Raw genomic sequence first — 16,380 nt, forward strand, 5'->3', positions numbered from 1 at the left:
ATGGTTTTTCATTACGTTTTTATTACTGCTGAATTTTTACATTTTTCAATGTTGTTACTGACCCTTTACTTTTTATATTTTATGAATTGTCTGATCTTCTCATTAGCCCATTTTTTCTTATTAATGTGAAAATATATTTTCAGGATACAGATCTGCTCTGTGCAGTACTAAAGCATTTGGCTCTTGAGGCAACTGAAACGTGGCTAGTTCTCATTGGGATATGTTATGAGTATAAAATATACCCCAGATTTTGTAGACTTAGTAAGAAAAGAAAGACTGTAAAATATCTCAATACTTGTTATGCTGAATCCCTGCTTAAATGATAATATTTTGGATATATTGGCTTGAATAAAATATATTCTTAAATTAATTTTACCTGTATTTTCTTACCTTTTTTAATGTGGCTACTGGAAAACTTAAAAATAAATGTGTGCATCACAGCACTTGTGGCTCTCGTCATATTTCTGTTGAAAAGCACTGATACAAATAGTAAATTCCTGTATATTTTGACTACTTTTGCCTTTTAGCTTTTTTTGAATTCATTATTATTACAAAAATAAAACACACTTGATTAAAACATTCAAACTATACAGAAATTTAAACAAATACAAATCTGCTATAAAAAATCCTTCATCCCACTGCAGTTCCAGTGATAGCCAGTGTTAAGCCATTGAGTATAGAATCTGGGATATGTTTTGCTTATTGTAAGGTTTATGTGTGAAGCCACATTATCCCTAATTTTCTACCCTCAGCCTGCAGTTACCAGAGGACTAAAAACCCAACCCTATCTTCTGAATTATTCCTTCCCTCCACCTAAGTTGTATAGGCCACTTAGCCCCATGAGGATTTCTAAATTTTGAAGAGTAATGGCCTTGCTTTTTTTTTTTAGAAGAAAAGCGATTTTATTATAATACATCATTTTTTTCTAATACAGTAGTGAAACACTACTTATTTGTGTTAATGACACCAAGTTGAATCTTCCCATCTGGGGCTTTGCTGATGCTAAGCACTGTCATATGCTGTTAAAAATGAAGCTTCTGTCTTTCCAAGAATTTGTCCTAGGCTGTAGCTAACTGCTAACTCAGTTGAAGTGGTATTGTATTGGTGGTGACTATGTCTTGTGCAATGGTTTGTATATTTAGTTTATTTATTCCACAGGAATCTGTTGTTCAATGTGGTTGACTTAAATTCTAAGCTTTAATTTTGTAATTTAAACAACATACATGCACGTGTGTGCTTGTAAAGACAGAAGTCTGCTATTGGCCAGAATCATATAGACTGTGTCACAGATAAGGAAGCACCTGCTATTGGTTGCTTCATTACTATGGAGAAGACCTTGCCAAGTAAGTGAAATGGGTAAGGGATGGGTTTAAGGTGCACAGTTGCCACTATTGCATAGGAGAAATCCCAGATTCTATGTGGACGATGGGAATTTGGATTGAGCCGATAAGGGTCAGTCTAGGAAAAGTTCCCCTAATATTCTTCAGATTTTTCTTATTGCATCCTTCACAACTTGTCTCAATTATTGGTTGAATCTATTTTTTTCTTCCTGATTTGAGATCCCATCTTTATCAAGTGCTGTATTTCCATTAATTCATTCAAGAAATGTGTAGTGAGTCTTGCATCTGGAGATACAACAGTGAAGGAGACCTAAAAAAAGTGCTTTCTTTCAAAGAGCTTACATTTGATCTGGGGTAAAGGGGTGCAAAAGTATGGAGGAGACAAACAATAAATAGAACATTAGGTATTGATGACTGCTTTGGTGAAACCAAAACGGTATATTGTGAGAAAGTGACTACAGTGAGTTGACTACTTAAGACTGGGTGGTAAGGGAGGGCTTTTTCAGATGGTATCATTTAACGTGAAGCGTGAATGACAGAAAGGACCTGGCCTTTCAAAAACCTGGTATAAGAGTATTTCAGATGCTAAGGCAAGAGTAAGCTTTGTGAGGGTGGTACTAGAGTGCTAAGAAGTGAGATCCAAGAGATAGAGAGGGTTTGGGTCTCATAGAGCTATGGGAACCAAGGTGAGGATTTGGAGATAGGAGGGAGACATCTGGATTCTGGGGAGGCAAGAAGATCCTCAGGAGACCTTTTGGGGTAGTCTGAGTGAAAGATGATGAGGGCCGGAGCAAGAGTGGTAGAAGTGAAGACAGAGATAAATAGAATTAAGATACAACAGGGCAGGGTTTGATAAAGTTGACAGGAATCTTCAATTATTAAATGTAGGAAGTAAGCTAAGAAAGGGATATAATACTTCTAAGGTTTTGGTTTGAGTAAGTGTGGGGTTAGGAGTGAAATGGACAGAAATGGGGAAGAACATAAGAACATGTTTTTGGGAGCTGCAAATCAAGAATTCTGTTTTGCACATGTTAGGTGTGAGATGTTCATTGTACATCTATATGAGTGTATCAGATAAACAGTTGGGTAAAAGGCCAGAGTTCAGGAAAGGAGCAGGCATGGAGATGAATTTGGAAGTCCTTGTGATATAGATGGTAATTACAGCCGCAGTACTGGATGCTAAATGAAATAAAGAGATAAGAGGGATTCCAGGACAGACCTGTGGGTCAGCCTATTTGCCTGGGCCTTTTGTTATTCTGGGTTACCTATAATCACTAGCTAAATTTCTTGACATTATTTCTTTTGGATCTTTATGCGTATATTTAATTTTCACCTTATTAAAAAACCTGCAGAAGCTTTGCATGGCACCTAAACACCTCCTGTAATTTCAGGGCTCTTTATAAACTGGCCTTCCATAATCTAGCCCTTTTCCATCTTAGCCAATCATCCTGACATCCTCTGTGGATACACTTACTTGTGTTTGAGCCTATTATGTGTCTTTCATCTTTTTCTCTTGTCTTAGAGTTGCATTTAGATTCCATTTTCCTCATGAAACATTTCACTTCTTCAGTCCAAACAGACCACTCACATCTCTAAGCTATTACTGTAGTTATTGTCTTACATTTAAATACTTACTATTTTTTATTTTCACAGATTATAATAAACATGCTTTCTTTTCAATCCAAAAGAAAAATTATTTCAATAAGATATACACATGGCTTACAATCATACATAGAAAAACTCAATATCACTGATCATTAGAGAAATGCAAATCAAAATAACAATGAAAAACTCTATATCTAAATGGCCTAAGCATCCTTTCAAAAGGCAGAAATGGTTGGAATAGGTTAAAAACAGCAAAACTACATGCTGCTTTTAAAAAATGAACTTTAAACATAAATTCACAAATAGTATAGACAAGCATGTTTGAAAAAGATACGGCATGCTCATCTAAAAAGAAAGCTGGAGCGGCTATATTAATAACAGGCAAAGTAGATTTCAGAACAAAGAATATTGGTAGAGGTAAAAAAAGAAAAATGATATAATCATCTCAATCGATGCAGAAAGGCATTTGACAAAATGTAACATCAATTCCTGCAAACAATATTAGAAAGCACCTTCCTGAATCTAATCAAGGACATATACAAATAAAAGCTACAGTTAACAGCAGCTGACATTATTCTTAATAGTCAAAGAATGAATGCATTCCCCCTATGGTTAAAAAAAAAGGATGCCTCTGTTCTATTCAACAGTATTGGAGTTTCTAGCCAATGCAATAAGGAAAGCAGAAGAAATAAAACACATGGAGAATGGCAGGAAGAAGTAAAACTATCTTTATTTGCATATTATGTGATTGTTTACATAGAAAATCCCATGGAATTTACAAACAGGCTGCCTGGCTTAGTGTGAAAGGCGTGCCCAACACATACCCAAGAGGCCCTTGGCAAAAACTGGGAGACTTTTCTTCCCAGTGTTTAGGGAAATCTCTCCAATAGTTTCCTGACCACTAAGTGAACTGATTCAGGACTTCGTTACAACAAAAAATACAGACTTTGCAGATTTAGTTCAGAAATATTACTAAAACGGTGCTAAATAATCACAATAACAAAACCTGGGGCAAGTAGGCAAATCTGATTTCCAGAGTTGCCATGTAATTTAAAGTGTCCAGTTTACAACAAAAATATATTAAGAAACATGCAAGTAAATAAGAATATATGGCCCACAGGGGTAAAAGCAGTCAGTAGAGAACTGTTCTTGAGGAAATCCAGACGTTGGACTGACTAGACAGACTAAGTTGGCTATTTTAAATCAGTTACTTCAAACAGCTAAAGGAAACCGTGTCAGAAGAACTATAGGAAAGTATGAGGGCAGTGTCTCACAAAATAGTAAATATTGGATCAGGAAAAATAATTAATCAGTACTAGGCCTAATACCTGGGTGATGAAATAATCTATACAACAAACCCCCATGACATAAGTTTACCTATGTAACAAACCTGCACATGTACCCCTGAACTTAAAGTTTAAAAAAAAGAAATAGAAAATATTTTTTTTAAAGAACAAAATAGAAAATCTGGAGTGGACAAGCACAATAACTGAAATGAGAAATTCACTAGATGGGCTAAATAGCAGAGTTGAACAGTCAGAAAAAGAATTAGGGAACTTCAAGTTAGGTCAAGTGAGATTATATAGAGTAACAGAAAGAAAAAGATAATGATTGAAAACTTCCAAAACTTGATTTTTAAAAAACACCAAAAGCTCAACAAATTCCAGAGACGATAAACTCAGAGATACCTCATGATAAAAAATGTGATAGACCCAACATCACACAAAGTATGTTCCCCAGCCACAATGGAATAAAATTAGGAAACTGACAGAAGAAAAGTAGAGAAATTCACAAATATGTAGAAATTAACCAACACACTATTCAAAGGACAGTAGGTCAAAAAGGAAATAACAAAGGAAATTAGAAAATACCTAGAGATGAAGAAAAAGAAAACACAACAAAATCTATGGGATGCAGCTAAAGCAAGTGCTTAGCGTGAAACACACAGCTGTAAGCACCTATATGAGGAATAAATCACCAACATTTCACTACAAGAAAGTAAAAAAGAAAGGCCAACTAAACTGAAAGCAAAAAAATGGAAGGAAATAGTAAAGATTAAAGTAGAAGTAAATACATTGGAGAATGGGAAAATGTAGAGAAAATCAACAAAATAATACTTTGTACTTTGTAAAGATTAGGAGAATTGACAAACTTATAGTTGAGACTCACCAAGAAAAGTGGAGAGAGCAAAAAAAAGAGAAGGAAAGGGAGACAGCTGGAGAGAGAGACAAAATATTCAATTTCTACAACTGAGAATAAAAGGACATTATGGCTGACCTCAGATAATAAAAGGGTTATGAGGAAATAAAATTAACAATTGTATTACAACAAATTAGATAACATAGATGAAATGGAAAAATTGCTAGAAACACAAACTACCAAAGCTGACTAAAGAAGTAATAGAAATTTGATCCATACATCTATTTTGAAAAAGTTTGGCCGCTTTTTTTTAAAAAAAGAAATATGATCTAATCATTCCATTCTTAAGGATTTAGCCAAGAACAATATATGTTCATACAAAGATTCACATATTAATGTTCATTGCAACTTTATTTTAATAGCCAGAAAGTGGAAACAACCCAAATTTCTATCAGCAATTGAATGGATGTGTTATATTCATACTTACTACTAAGCAATAAAAAAGGAATGAATCATTGATCAATGCTACAGTATAGATGAATCTGAAAATAATTACGCTGGATGACAGAAGAAAGAAAAAAGTACACATAATGCATGATTTCACTTATATACCTTTTAAAGAATGCAAAATTTCACAGAAAGCAGATGAGCGATTATCTGGAGCTAAAGAGTGGGACAGGGATGAGTGGGAAGAAGGAATTACAAAGACGCACAAGGAAAGTTTTTGGGGTGATTGAAATGTTTTTATTGTCCTGATGGTTTCACAGTTATATACATCGGCCAACCTATCAAACTGTGCACTTTAATTATGTTCACTTCATTGTATTTCTCTTGTGCTTCAATAAAGCTGTTTAAAAATGACATATGCATGATTTAATCAGTAGCTATAGAAATGCTCTTTGTTGTTGTTGTTGTTGTTTTTGTGGGTTTTTTTGGTAGAGACGGGGTTTTTCCATGTTGGTCAGGCTGGTCTCAAACTCCCGACCTCAGGTGATCCGCCCTCCTTGGCCTCCCGGGGTGCTAGGATTGCAGGCGTGAGCCACCGCGCCTGGTCCAGTTTATTAATCAGAAAGGAATAGATCGGCCTGGCTTGGTGTCTCACGCTTGTGATCCCAGGACTTTGGACGGCCGAGCGCGGCCGATCGCTTGAGCCTAGGGGTTCCAGACCGGCCTGGGCAACATGGTGAAACCGGTCTCTCTTTTTATTTTATTTACTTATTTTATTTGAGGGGGAATTTCGCTCTTGTTGCCCAGGCTGTATTGTAGTGGCACGGTCTCGGCTCGCCATGGCCTCCGCCTCCCGGGTTTGGGTGGTTCTCCTGCCTCAGCCTCCCGAGTGGCTGGGATTACAGGCAGGAGCCACCATGCCTGGCTTTTTTTTTTTTTTGGTAGAGACGGGGTTTCTGCATGTTGGTCAGGCTGGCCTGGAGCTCCCGACCTCGGGTGATCCGCCCGCCTTGGCCTCCCGGGGTGCTGGGATTGCAGGTGTGAGCCACTGCACCCGGCCCAATTAATTAAGCAAAAAGGAATAGATCAGCCTGGCGTGGCTCCGATCTTCAGACAGCCGAGCGAGGCCGATCGCTTGAGCCTAGGTGTTCCAGACCGGCCTGGGCAACATGGTGAAACCGGTCTCTGTTTTTATTTTATTTATTTGTTTTATTTGAGGCGGAATTTTGCTTTTGTTGCCCAGGCTGGAGTGCAGTGGTGCGGTCTCGGCTCGCCGTAGCCTCCGCCTCCCCGGTTTGGGTGGTTCTCCTGCCTCAGCCTCCCGAGTGGCTGGGATTACAGGCAGGAGCCACCATGCCCGGCTTTTTTTTTTTTCTTTTTTTTGTCTTTTTTTGGTAGAGACGGGGTTTCTCCATGTTGGAGAAGCTCGTCTCAAATTCCGGACCTCAGGTGACAGGCGGGAGCCACTGCCGCCTGACTCAATTTATTAATCACAAAAGAATACATCCGCCTGGCGTGGTGGCTCACGCTTGTAGTCCCAGGACTTTGGACGGCCGAGTGCAGATGATCGCTTGAGCCTATGAGATCCAGACTGGCCTGGGCAACATGGTGAAACCTGGTCCCTTTTTTTTTTTCTTTTTGAGTGGAGTTTTGCTCTTGTTGCCCAGGGTGGAGTGCTCCTGCTGGGATTGCAGGTGTGAGCCACTGCACCCGGCCCAATTAATTAAGCCGAAAGGAATAGATCAGCCTGGCGTGGCTCCGGACTTCCGACGGCCGAGCGCTGCGGATCGCTTGAGCCTAGGAGTTCTAGACCGTCCTGGACAACGTGGTAAAACCGGTCTGTCTTTTTATTTTATTTATTTATTTTATTTGAGGCGGAATTTCGCTCTTGTTGCCCAGGCTGGAGTTCAGTGGTGCGGTCTCGGCTCGCCGTGGCCTCTGCCTCCCTGCTTTGGGTGGTTCTCCTGCCTCAGCCTCCCGAGTGACTGGGATTGAAGGCGTGAGCCACCATGCCCGCCTTTTTTTTCTTTCTTTTTCTTTTTTTAGTAGAGACGGGGTTTCTCCATGTTGGTGAGGCTGGTCTCAAACTCCGGACCTCGGGTGATCCCCCCGCCTCTGCCTCCCGGGATGCTGGGATTGCAGGTGTGAGCCACCGCGTCTGGCTCAATTTATTAATCAGAAGGGAATAGATCGGCCTGGCGTGGTGGCTCACGCTTGTAGTCCCAGGACTTTGGACGGCCGAGTGCAGATGATGGCTTGAGCCTATGAGTTCCAGACTGGCCTGGGCTATATGGTGAAACCTGGTCCCCTTTTTTTTTCTTTTTCAATGGAGTTTTGCTCTTGTTCCCCTGGGTGGAGTGCAGTGGCACGGTCTCGGCTGGCGGTAGCCTCCGCCTCCCGGGTTTGGGTGGTTCTCCTGCCTCAGCCTTCCGAGTGGCTGGGATTACAGGCAGGAGCCACCATGCCCGGCTTTTTTTTTTTTTTTTTTTTTTTTTGGTAGAGACGGGGATTCTGCATGTTGGTCAGGCTGGCCTGGAGCTCCCGACCTCGGGTGATCCGCCCGCCTTGGCCTCCGGGGGTGCTGGGATTGCAGGTGTGAGCCACTGCACCCGGCCCAATTAATTAAACAGAAAGTAGTAGATGGGCCTGGTGTGATTCCGGTCTTCGGATGGTCGTGCGGGGCGATCGCTTGAGCCTAGGAGTTCCAGACCGGCCTGGGCAACATGGTGAAACCGGTCTCCGTTTTTATTTTATTTATTTATTTTATTTGAGGGGGAATTTTGCTCTTGTTGCCCAGGCTGGAGTGCAGTGGCGCGGTCTCGGCTTGCCGTGGCCTCCGCCTCCCGGGTTTGGGTGGTTCTCCTGCCTCAGCCTCCCGAGTGGCTGGGATTACAGGCAGGAGCCACCATGCCCGGCTTTTTTTTTTTTTTTTTTTTTTTTTGGTAGAGACGGGGTTTCTGCATGTTGGTCAGGCTGACCTGGTGCTCGCGACCTCGGCTGATCCGCCTGCCTTGGCCTTAATAAAGTAGGTTAGAGTAGCTGGTGTTTATGTCTGCTTTAGTTTAGAATGAGGAGACTAGAATTGGTTTGGAAGCAAGTTGAAAACTGGCCTTTATTACATAGGAGGCCACCAAAGGAGGCCACTGTAACAAGGAGGGTTTTACTTTATGGTACTACTCTGTGGCACAGACACACAAATGTAGTGTTGTTCTGGTTCTCCTAGATTGGTTTGCTCAGTGTTTTTTGTAAGGAGCCTTATTTTGCCTGGTGGTCAATGCCTTGCACATGATGCAAGATCTTGAATTCCAAAGTGACTGAATTCTGTGAGTAATAGGGAGCTGTTGTAGATTCTTTTTTAAAAGTTATTTTTCAATTGTGATACAATATACACAATATGCCTTCTTAACCATTTTAAGTGTATACTTCAGTGGTATTAAGTACATTTACATTATTGTTGCAAACATCATCTCGCGAACTCTTTTTCACTTTACAAAACTGAAACTCTGCCCAGTAAATGATAACTTCACAGACTGGGGGCAGTGGCTCATGCCAGTAATCCCAGCATTTTGGGAGGCCGAGGTGGGAGGATTGCTGGAACCAAAGAGTTCACGACCAGCCTAGGCAACATAGTGAGTCCCTGTCTCTACAAAAGATACACAAATTAGCCGGGTGTGGTGGCCTGTGCCTGTCATCCCAGCTACTCAGGAGGCTGAGGCAGGAGGATTCATTGAGCCCAAGAGGTAGAGGCTGCAATGAGTGTGATTGCACTAGTGCACTCCAGCCTGGGTGACAGAGTGAGACCCTGTCTCAAAAGAAAAAAAAAGAATTATAATGTCCCATTCTTCCCTCCCCCCTCAACCCTTGGCAACTGGCATTCTTTCAGTCTCTGAATTTAACTGTAGGTACCTCATACAAGTGGAGTCATAGACTGCATTTAAAAAAAATTTCACAACATGGTATTTATTATCTTAATCATTTTTAAGTGTACAGTTCACTAGTGTTGGGTGTATTTCACATTGTTGTAAAATACATCTCCAGAACTTTTTCATCTAGCAAATCTGAAATAATGTACTAACTGAACAACAATCCCCCTCCTCCTATCACCATCCCTGATAACCATCATTCTGATTTCTGTCTCTATGAATTTGATTACTCTAGATAACTCATATAAGTGGAATCATACAATATTTGTCTTTTTGTGACTTATTTCATTTAGCTTAATGTCCTCAAGATTCATCCGTGTTATAGCATGTGATTTCCTTCTTGTTTAAGGCTCACTAATACTCCATTGTATGTATATATCACATTTTGTTTATATATTCATCAGATCACAGACACTTGGGTTGCTTTCATGTTTGGCTTTGTGAATAATGCTGCTATGAACATGGGCATACATACATATCTCTTTGAGACTCTGCTTTCATTTTTTGGGGGTTGTATACCCAAAAGTGGAATTGCTGGATAAAATAGCAATTCTATTTTTAATATTTCGAGGACCCACCATATTGTTTTCCACAGCAGTTGCACTTTTTTTAATTTTTATTTTTTATTTTGAGATAGGGTCTCGCTCTGTCGCTCAGGCTGGAGTATAGTGGCATGATCATAGCTCACTGCAGCCTTGAACTCCTGGGCTCTAGTGGTCCTCCTGCCTCCGAGTAGCTAAGACTGTAGACATGCACTACCGTACCTGGCTGTTTAAAAACAATTTTTTTTTTTTGTAGAGATGGGGTCTTGCTGTGTTGCTCAGGCTGACCTCAAACTCTTGGCTTCAAGAGATCCTCCTGCCTCAGCCTACTAAAGTGCTGAGATTACAGGAGTGAGCCACCATGCCCAACCACGAGTTTGCATTCCCGCCAACAGTACGGGAAGGTTCCAGTTTGTGTAGATCTTCATCAATGCTTGTTTTCTGTTTGTTTTTTAATAGGAGCTATCCTAAGTGGATGTGAGGTGTGTAGATTTTTTTTTTTTTTGATCAGAGTTGGGTTTTAGCCCAGCTAATCTCCTAGCCCTTTGAGAAATGTATCTGCAAGAGGGAGTAAAGCATAAGTCCAGCTAGGAGGTAATTGCATTGACTTAGATGTGTGGTAATGAGGAACTGGTTTGATTGTGGTGGGACAATGTGATTTTGAGAGGTGATGGAAAAATGGAAATAATTTATTCAAATTTAAGAAACTGAGAGAAATGACATGAAAATGACTTTTACATTTGAATTTGATTGTAATAGAAATGTGGAAGTAAAGGGAAGGAGAGAAAGAATAACTTAACTGTTCTTTAGCGTTTTAGGTGATGGGAATATTGTTGTGGAAATAAATGCCTGTAAGGGCAGCTTGAAATATGGGAGCATATGACAGCAAGAAAACAGGTCTGGAAACTTGTTTTTGTGAGAGTCAGCGGGATGATAGAGGTCATAGTATTTCTCTTTGAAATATTTGTTTTCTTTAGAAAAAATAATCTGATAAATTTTTCCTTCTCAATTTTTTACAGCTCTTGCAAGCTTAGGATATGAAAAGAGCTGTGTGTTGTTCAATTGTACAGCCTTAGCTAGCCAAAGTGCAGCAGAACAGAACCTGGATAATGATGAACGATTGAAAATTGCTGCTAAGCATTACCAGATATGCAGAAAAGTAGTTACTACAATAATGATCAACACTAAATTGGATTAAGTGGAAAATAATTTGCATTTAGGTTTATAGATACTTCTTACGCAACAGATGTTTTCTTAAACGAATGCACTTTAGAATGAATTGATCTTACTGTGGAAGCCCTTAGATAAACTGTCTATAGACCAGGTCTGTTATTCCTCATTGTTTTATACCCAGCACCTAGCACAGTGCCTGGCACATAATAGAGGCTCAATAATTGTTGGTTGAAGAAATTACGAAATGTCTGACATTTCGTCTCAAGCATTTAGGGTAAATCCATTTTAAATAAACTACCTAATTAGAAAAAATTTGTACATTTTTTCATATGTTTTCTTAGAGTGAGACACACTTGAAATTTCACTGTTGTTACAAAAATAAAGACAAGAAATTAGCAAGAAAATAAAATTTTAACTTTGAGACTTGTGGAGAGGTCATATTTAAATGTGGTCAGACACATAATGTTCATAAGTTGCCTAATCTATTTTACGTAGTAATCATTTACTAATATGGCATGTTATTTTGTGGCAGTTTAATTAATTAATTAATTAATTAATTAATTTTGAGAGGGAGTCTTGCTCTGTGGCCCAGGCTGGAGTGCAGTGGCTCAATCTTGGCTCACTGCAAGCTCCACCTCCCGGGTTCAAACCATTCTCCTGCCTCAGCCTCCTGAGTAGCTAGGACTACAGGCATCCGCCACCTTGTCCAGCTAATTTTTTTTTGTATTTTTAGTAGAGATGGGGTTTCACCGTGTTAGCCAGGATGGTCTTCATCTCCTGACCTTGTGATCCACCCGCCTCGGCCTCCCAAAGTGCTGGGATTACAGGCGTGAGCCACCACGCCCGGCCAGCAGTTGTTTATTATTTATTCAGCTTTTTTTGTTTCTGTTAAAAGAACAGTAAATGATTAGTGTTAAGTAATATATATATAATCATGCTGTCATTTTATATTACTTTCTAATTTACAAAGTGTTTTCATGTACATTGACTCTCAGATAAACCTTGTGATGTATGTCATATAATGTCATTCCCATTTTACATACGAAGAGACTAAAGGTCAGAAGTCTTCATAAAGCAGTCCATTTGGGTTTCAGTAGTTCTGATTCCAAATTTCATGTAATTCCAAATGTCCTTCCACTGTTTCACCCCCAAACCTCCCATGAAATTTGCTTGTCTCAGAGGTAGTCTGCTTTTTCCCGTTGTTTATGTTAGGGGAGAGGTGAGTGATGCTATTCTGAGAAAGTAAAAGGAAAATATACCTTAAGCAAACAACATGCTCCAAATTGTGGCTTGCCTTACAGTTTTGAATGGGCATAGATGACAAACATAATGCATACGCTATTTCTTTTTGAGGCTATACATGGCAAATATTTTAAAATGTGAAAACGAGCCGGGCGTGGTGGCTCACGCTTGTAATCCCAGGACTTTGGGAGGCCGTGGTGTGCGGATCACCAGGTCAAGAGTTCCAGACCAGCCTGGCCAACATGGTGAAACCCTGTCTGTACTAAAACTAGAAAAATTAGCTGGGTGTGGTGGTGGGTGCCTATAGTCTGAGCTACTCAGGAGGCTGAGGCAGGAGAATCGCTTGAACCCAGGAGGCGGAGGTTGCAGTGAGCTGAGACTGTGCCATTGCACTCTAGTCTGGGCGACAAGAGCAAGACCCTGTCTCAAAATAAATAAAATAAAATAAAGTAGTGAAAACGAAGTAAAATTTTATTTAGCTTTTGGTTAACTGTAACTCAGTTAATTGGCATATGAGATTTTAGAAAGGTCATTCTGAATTATGAAAGAAGCATTCCATTCTGTGAGGGTTCCCAGCAGGGCACCTGGTATCATGGAAAGATAACTGGTGGTATTAGACCTAGGTCCTTGTCTAGGCTGCTTGCCACCCAGAAGCCTTGTGCCGTTGGGCAAGTTCTTTAACCTCTCTAGTACCTCCAGTTCCTTATCTGTAAATGAGAGACTCAGATTTTGATTCACTAGTTTACTAAACAAGTTCAGTTGTTCATTCCTAGCAGATCCTCTGGTCTTGCAATACTTAATGACTGCAGAAACATGCTGTTCATTTTAATACATTTGACTTTGAGTTTTCTCTGTGTTGTCTGTCTATCTAACTCATGACACCTTTTTTTTTTCTTTTTTGAGATGGACTCTCGCTCTGTTGCCCAGGCAGGAGTACAATGGCGTGATCTTGGCTCACTGCAACCTCCACCTCTTGGGTTCAAGCGATTCCCCTGCCTCAGTCTCCCGAGCAGCTGGGATTACAAGTGTGTGCCATCATGCCCAGCTAATTTTTGTATTTTTAGTAGAGACGGGGTTTCATCATGTTGGCCAGGCTGGTCTTGAACTCCTGACCTCAGGTGATCTGCCCACCTGAGCCTCCCAAAGTGCTGGGATTACAGACGTGAGCCACCGCACCCGGCCAACCTTTTAATCCCAGACTGATTTATTTCTTTTTCTTAGTATAATTTGTTTCATAAAAGCAAAGTTATTTTAGTATTAACAAAATATAATTGAGATGAAAAATCTGATGGGGAACATTTTACTAGCGAGCTCTGAAGGCTGGACAGAAGTCACTAGCAATGGTTAGTAATGCTGTTCCTCAGAGAACTAGGTGTATGTACTATTTGGGGTGTCCCCTAACTACGGCATGTTTAATTATTTGAAAGATGAATTTGTTTGGGACCAAAGCAAGAGCATTGCAGTACTAAAAATATATTTTAATGTTTATCCCTGTCTCTATTCTCATGTTAATTTTGAGGAAGTATATCTAAAAATAGTTTAATCAGATTGTTCCATTAGTTTACTTTGTTTTTCCTTGTAATTTACTTTTAATCTTTGTTAAATCTCTGTTACACTATAGAGCTTTAGAAAGATAACCTTATTGTGTGTAGGTCAGATGTTTTAGATTGGTTTTTCATAATATAAAAATTTAAATATATTAACTGTTCACTGAGTTAACATTTGAAATGACTTTTATATGTAACAGTAGGAAATTAAGTCTTGCTGAGTTCCTATAGATTTTAAAGAAATTCTTTTTCCCCCCTTTAGTTTGCTAGTGGTGCCTTTTTACATATTAAAGAGACGGTTTTATCTGCCTTAAATCGAGAGCCTACCGTGGACATATCTCCAGATACTGTTGGGACCCTCAGTCTTCTTATGCTGGCACAGGCTCAAAAGTATTTTTTTTAAAAGCCACAAGGGGTAACTCCAATTTGTCTTTTTGTTGCATGTGAAAAGAAGTGATAAGGCTTTTAAATTAAGAAAGTGGTTAGAATATAATCTGTTCAATGTCGAGCTTTCCTTCTTGAACTTGATACATGGATTATGAAAATTTTCAGCTATCTTTTTCTGAATTTGTGGCAAAAATGCACATTTAAGAATGTAAGCTGTGTTTGAAGTCATGAAATGGATCTTTAGTAATTGTCTTTAAACACTCCATTCTGGAATAGTATTTATGTATGTTTTTAACATGTCAAACATTTATTCGCAAATATTTATTGGGTACTTACCCTGTGCCAGTCACTGTTCTAGTTTCTAGATAAACGGAGTTAGAAAACAACCTTACATTTTGGCGACGGGAGAGATGATAAGCAAGAATTAAGTAGACAGGCTAATTTCATAAATAATTGCTATAAGATTTCAGAAATAATTGCTATAAAAAAAGACAGAATTATATGATAGTGGCTGGTGGTACGGTTATGGGATAGGGATGTAGGGGAAGCTGGGCTAATTTTAGATTCATTAGTCAAGAAGGCTTTCTTTCAGGGGGTCCTCTTTAAAGTAGACCTAAATGACAAGGAGTCATCCAGGCACAGTCCCTGGGCCTGGGAATGAGAGAAGAAGAATAATTCTTATAAGGCATATAAGTTAGCGTGAGAGATTGAAATATGGGCTGAAATTGAAAATAAGAGATAAGTCATCATGTGGAATAAATAGGAATTGGAATACTTTTTTCTTTTAAAATAACAGCTTATATTGAGATAGAATTTATATACACTAAAGTTCACCCTTTCTAAGTATACAACATAAGATTTTTAGTATATTCATAGAGTTTTGATTACCATTATCTTATTTTAGAACATTACCATCATCCCAAAAAGAAGCTGTGTACCCATTAGCAGTCACTCCTCACTCCCCTTTCCCCCACTGCTGGCAACCACTAATCTATTTTGTCTGTTTTAAATTTTGTGCAAAAATGTGATTTCATCAAGAAAGATGTTTTAAGATGCATGTACAAACTTGTGATCTCAGTGTTTATACTGAGACATGTCAGATTAGCTCATATTTATTTTAATTATAATGGTCAACTTCATATTGTATTCCAGATAAAATGAAAGATGCCATCATAGCTAAATTGGCTAATGAGGCTGCAGATTATTTTGGTGATGCTTTCAAACAGTGTCAATAGAAAGATACTCTCCCCAAGGTCAGTTATTGTTTTTATAAACACTTGCTTACTTTGCATGTGGAAATGTTTAGACTTTTTTGTGTATAAGAAGCAAGTTGAAACTTATAAAGAAATTTGAAGTTTTAATAGAGTTATCTGAAGTATATAGTAGAAATAGTTTTTTTTTAAAATTTAAGATGCATGAAAAATTCTTTTATATTTAGGGGATTCCTTTGTCTTTACCTTTTACTAAACTTGTTTTTCCAAGCTAGAACTCTTTCTGGAAAATGTTGACCATCTGTTTTCAATACTATTATCAAATCAAGGCATTGTGTAGTTCTGAATCATTGGTGATTTGGTGCAAGCATGTATACTTGAGCATGTTGATTATTCACACTTCTAATTATTGTCCTGTTTTCTTAAAGATGAGTCTTAAAGTGCAAAAACAGACATAAAGAAAAAAGGAAAAGAAAACTTAACAAATTCATCTGATACTTTGATTAGAATTCAGTTTTGCCAACAGGGATAAAAAATTGGGCTGCTAATGGACAGCTAAGGAAAAGCAACCATCTTAAACCACATATCACAGGAAGTAGAATATTTTAATGTAAACCTTTCTGAAGTGACAGTTGAAAAGACTATTCAGTGACGATCATTTGTTAATGACAAAGCAAATCACTAGTAAATTTGGAATGATTAATAAAGAAAACTGAAAGATTGAGTGAAATATATGTTTCAGCTACTTCAGAAATGTTCAAGGAATTAGTTTCATCATATGGTATCTGTTACATGAGTTTTTTTGGTGGGGGAATTTATTGATT

General features: G+C 38.9%; 1 pseudogene; it reads left to right on the top strand.

The window, feature by feature from the left end:
* Positions 1 to 7,916: 7,916 nt before the first annotated feature.
* LOC129047396 (programmed cell death 6-interacting protein-like) lies at positions 7,917 to 15,698 on the top strand (annotated as a pseudogene).
* Positions 15,699 to 16,380: the final 682 nt, after the last annotated feature.

This window comes from Pongo abelii, chromosome 8 (genome assembly GCF_028885655.2).
Source record: "Pongo abelii isolate AG06213 chromosome 8, NHGRI_mPonAbe1-v2.0_pri, whole genome shotgun sequence".
In the NCBI taxonomy this organism is placed as follows: domain Eukaryota; kingdom Metazoa; phylum Chordata; class Mammalia; order Primates; family Hominidae; genus Pongo; species Pongo abelii.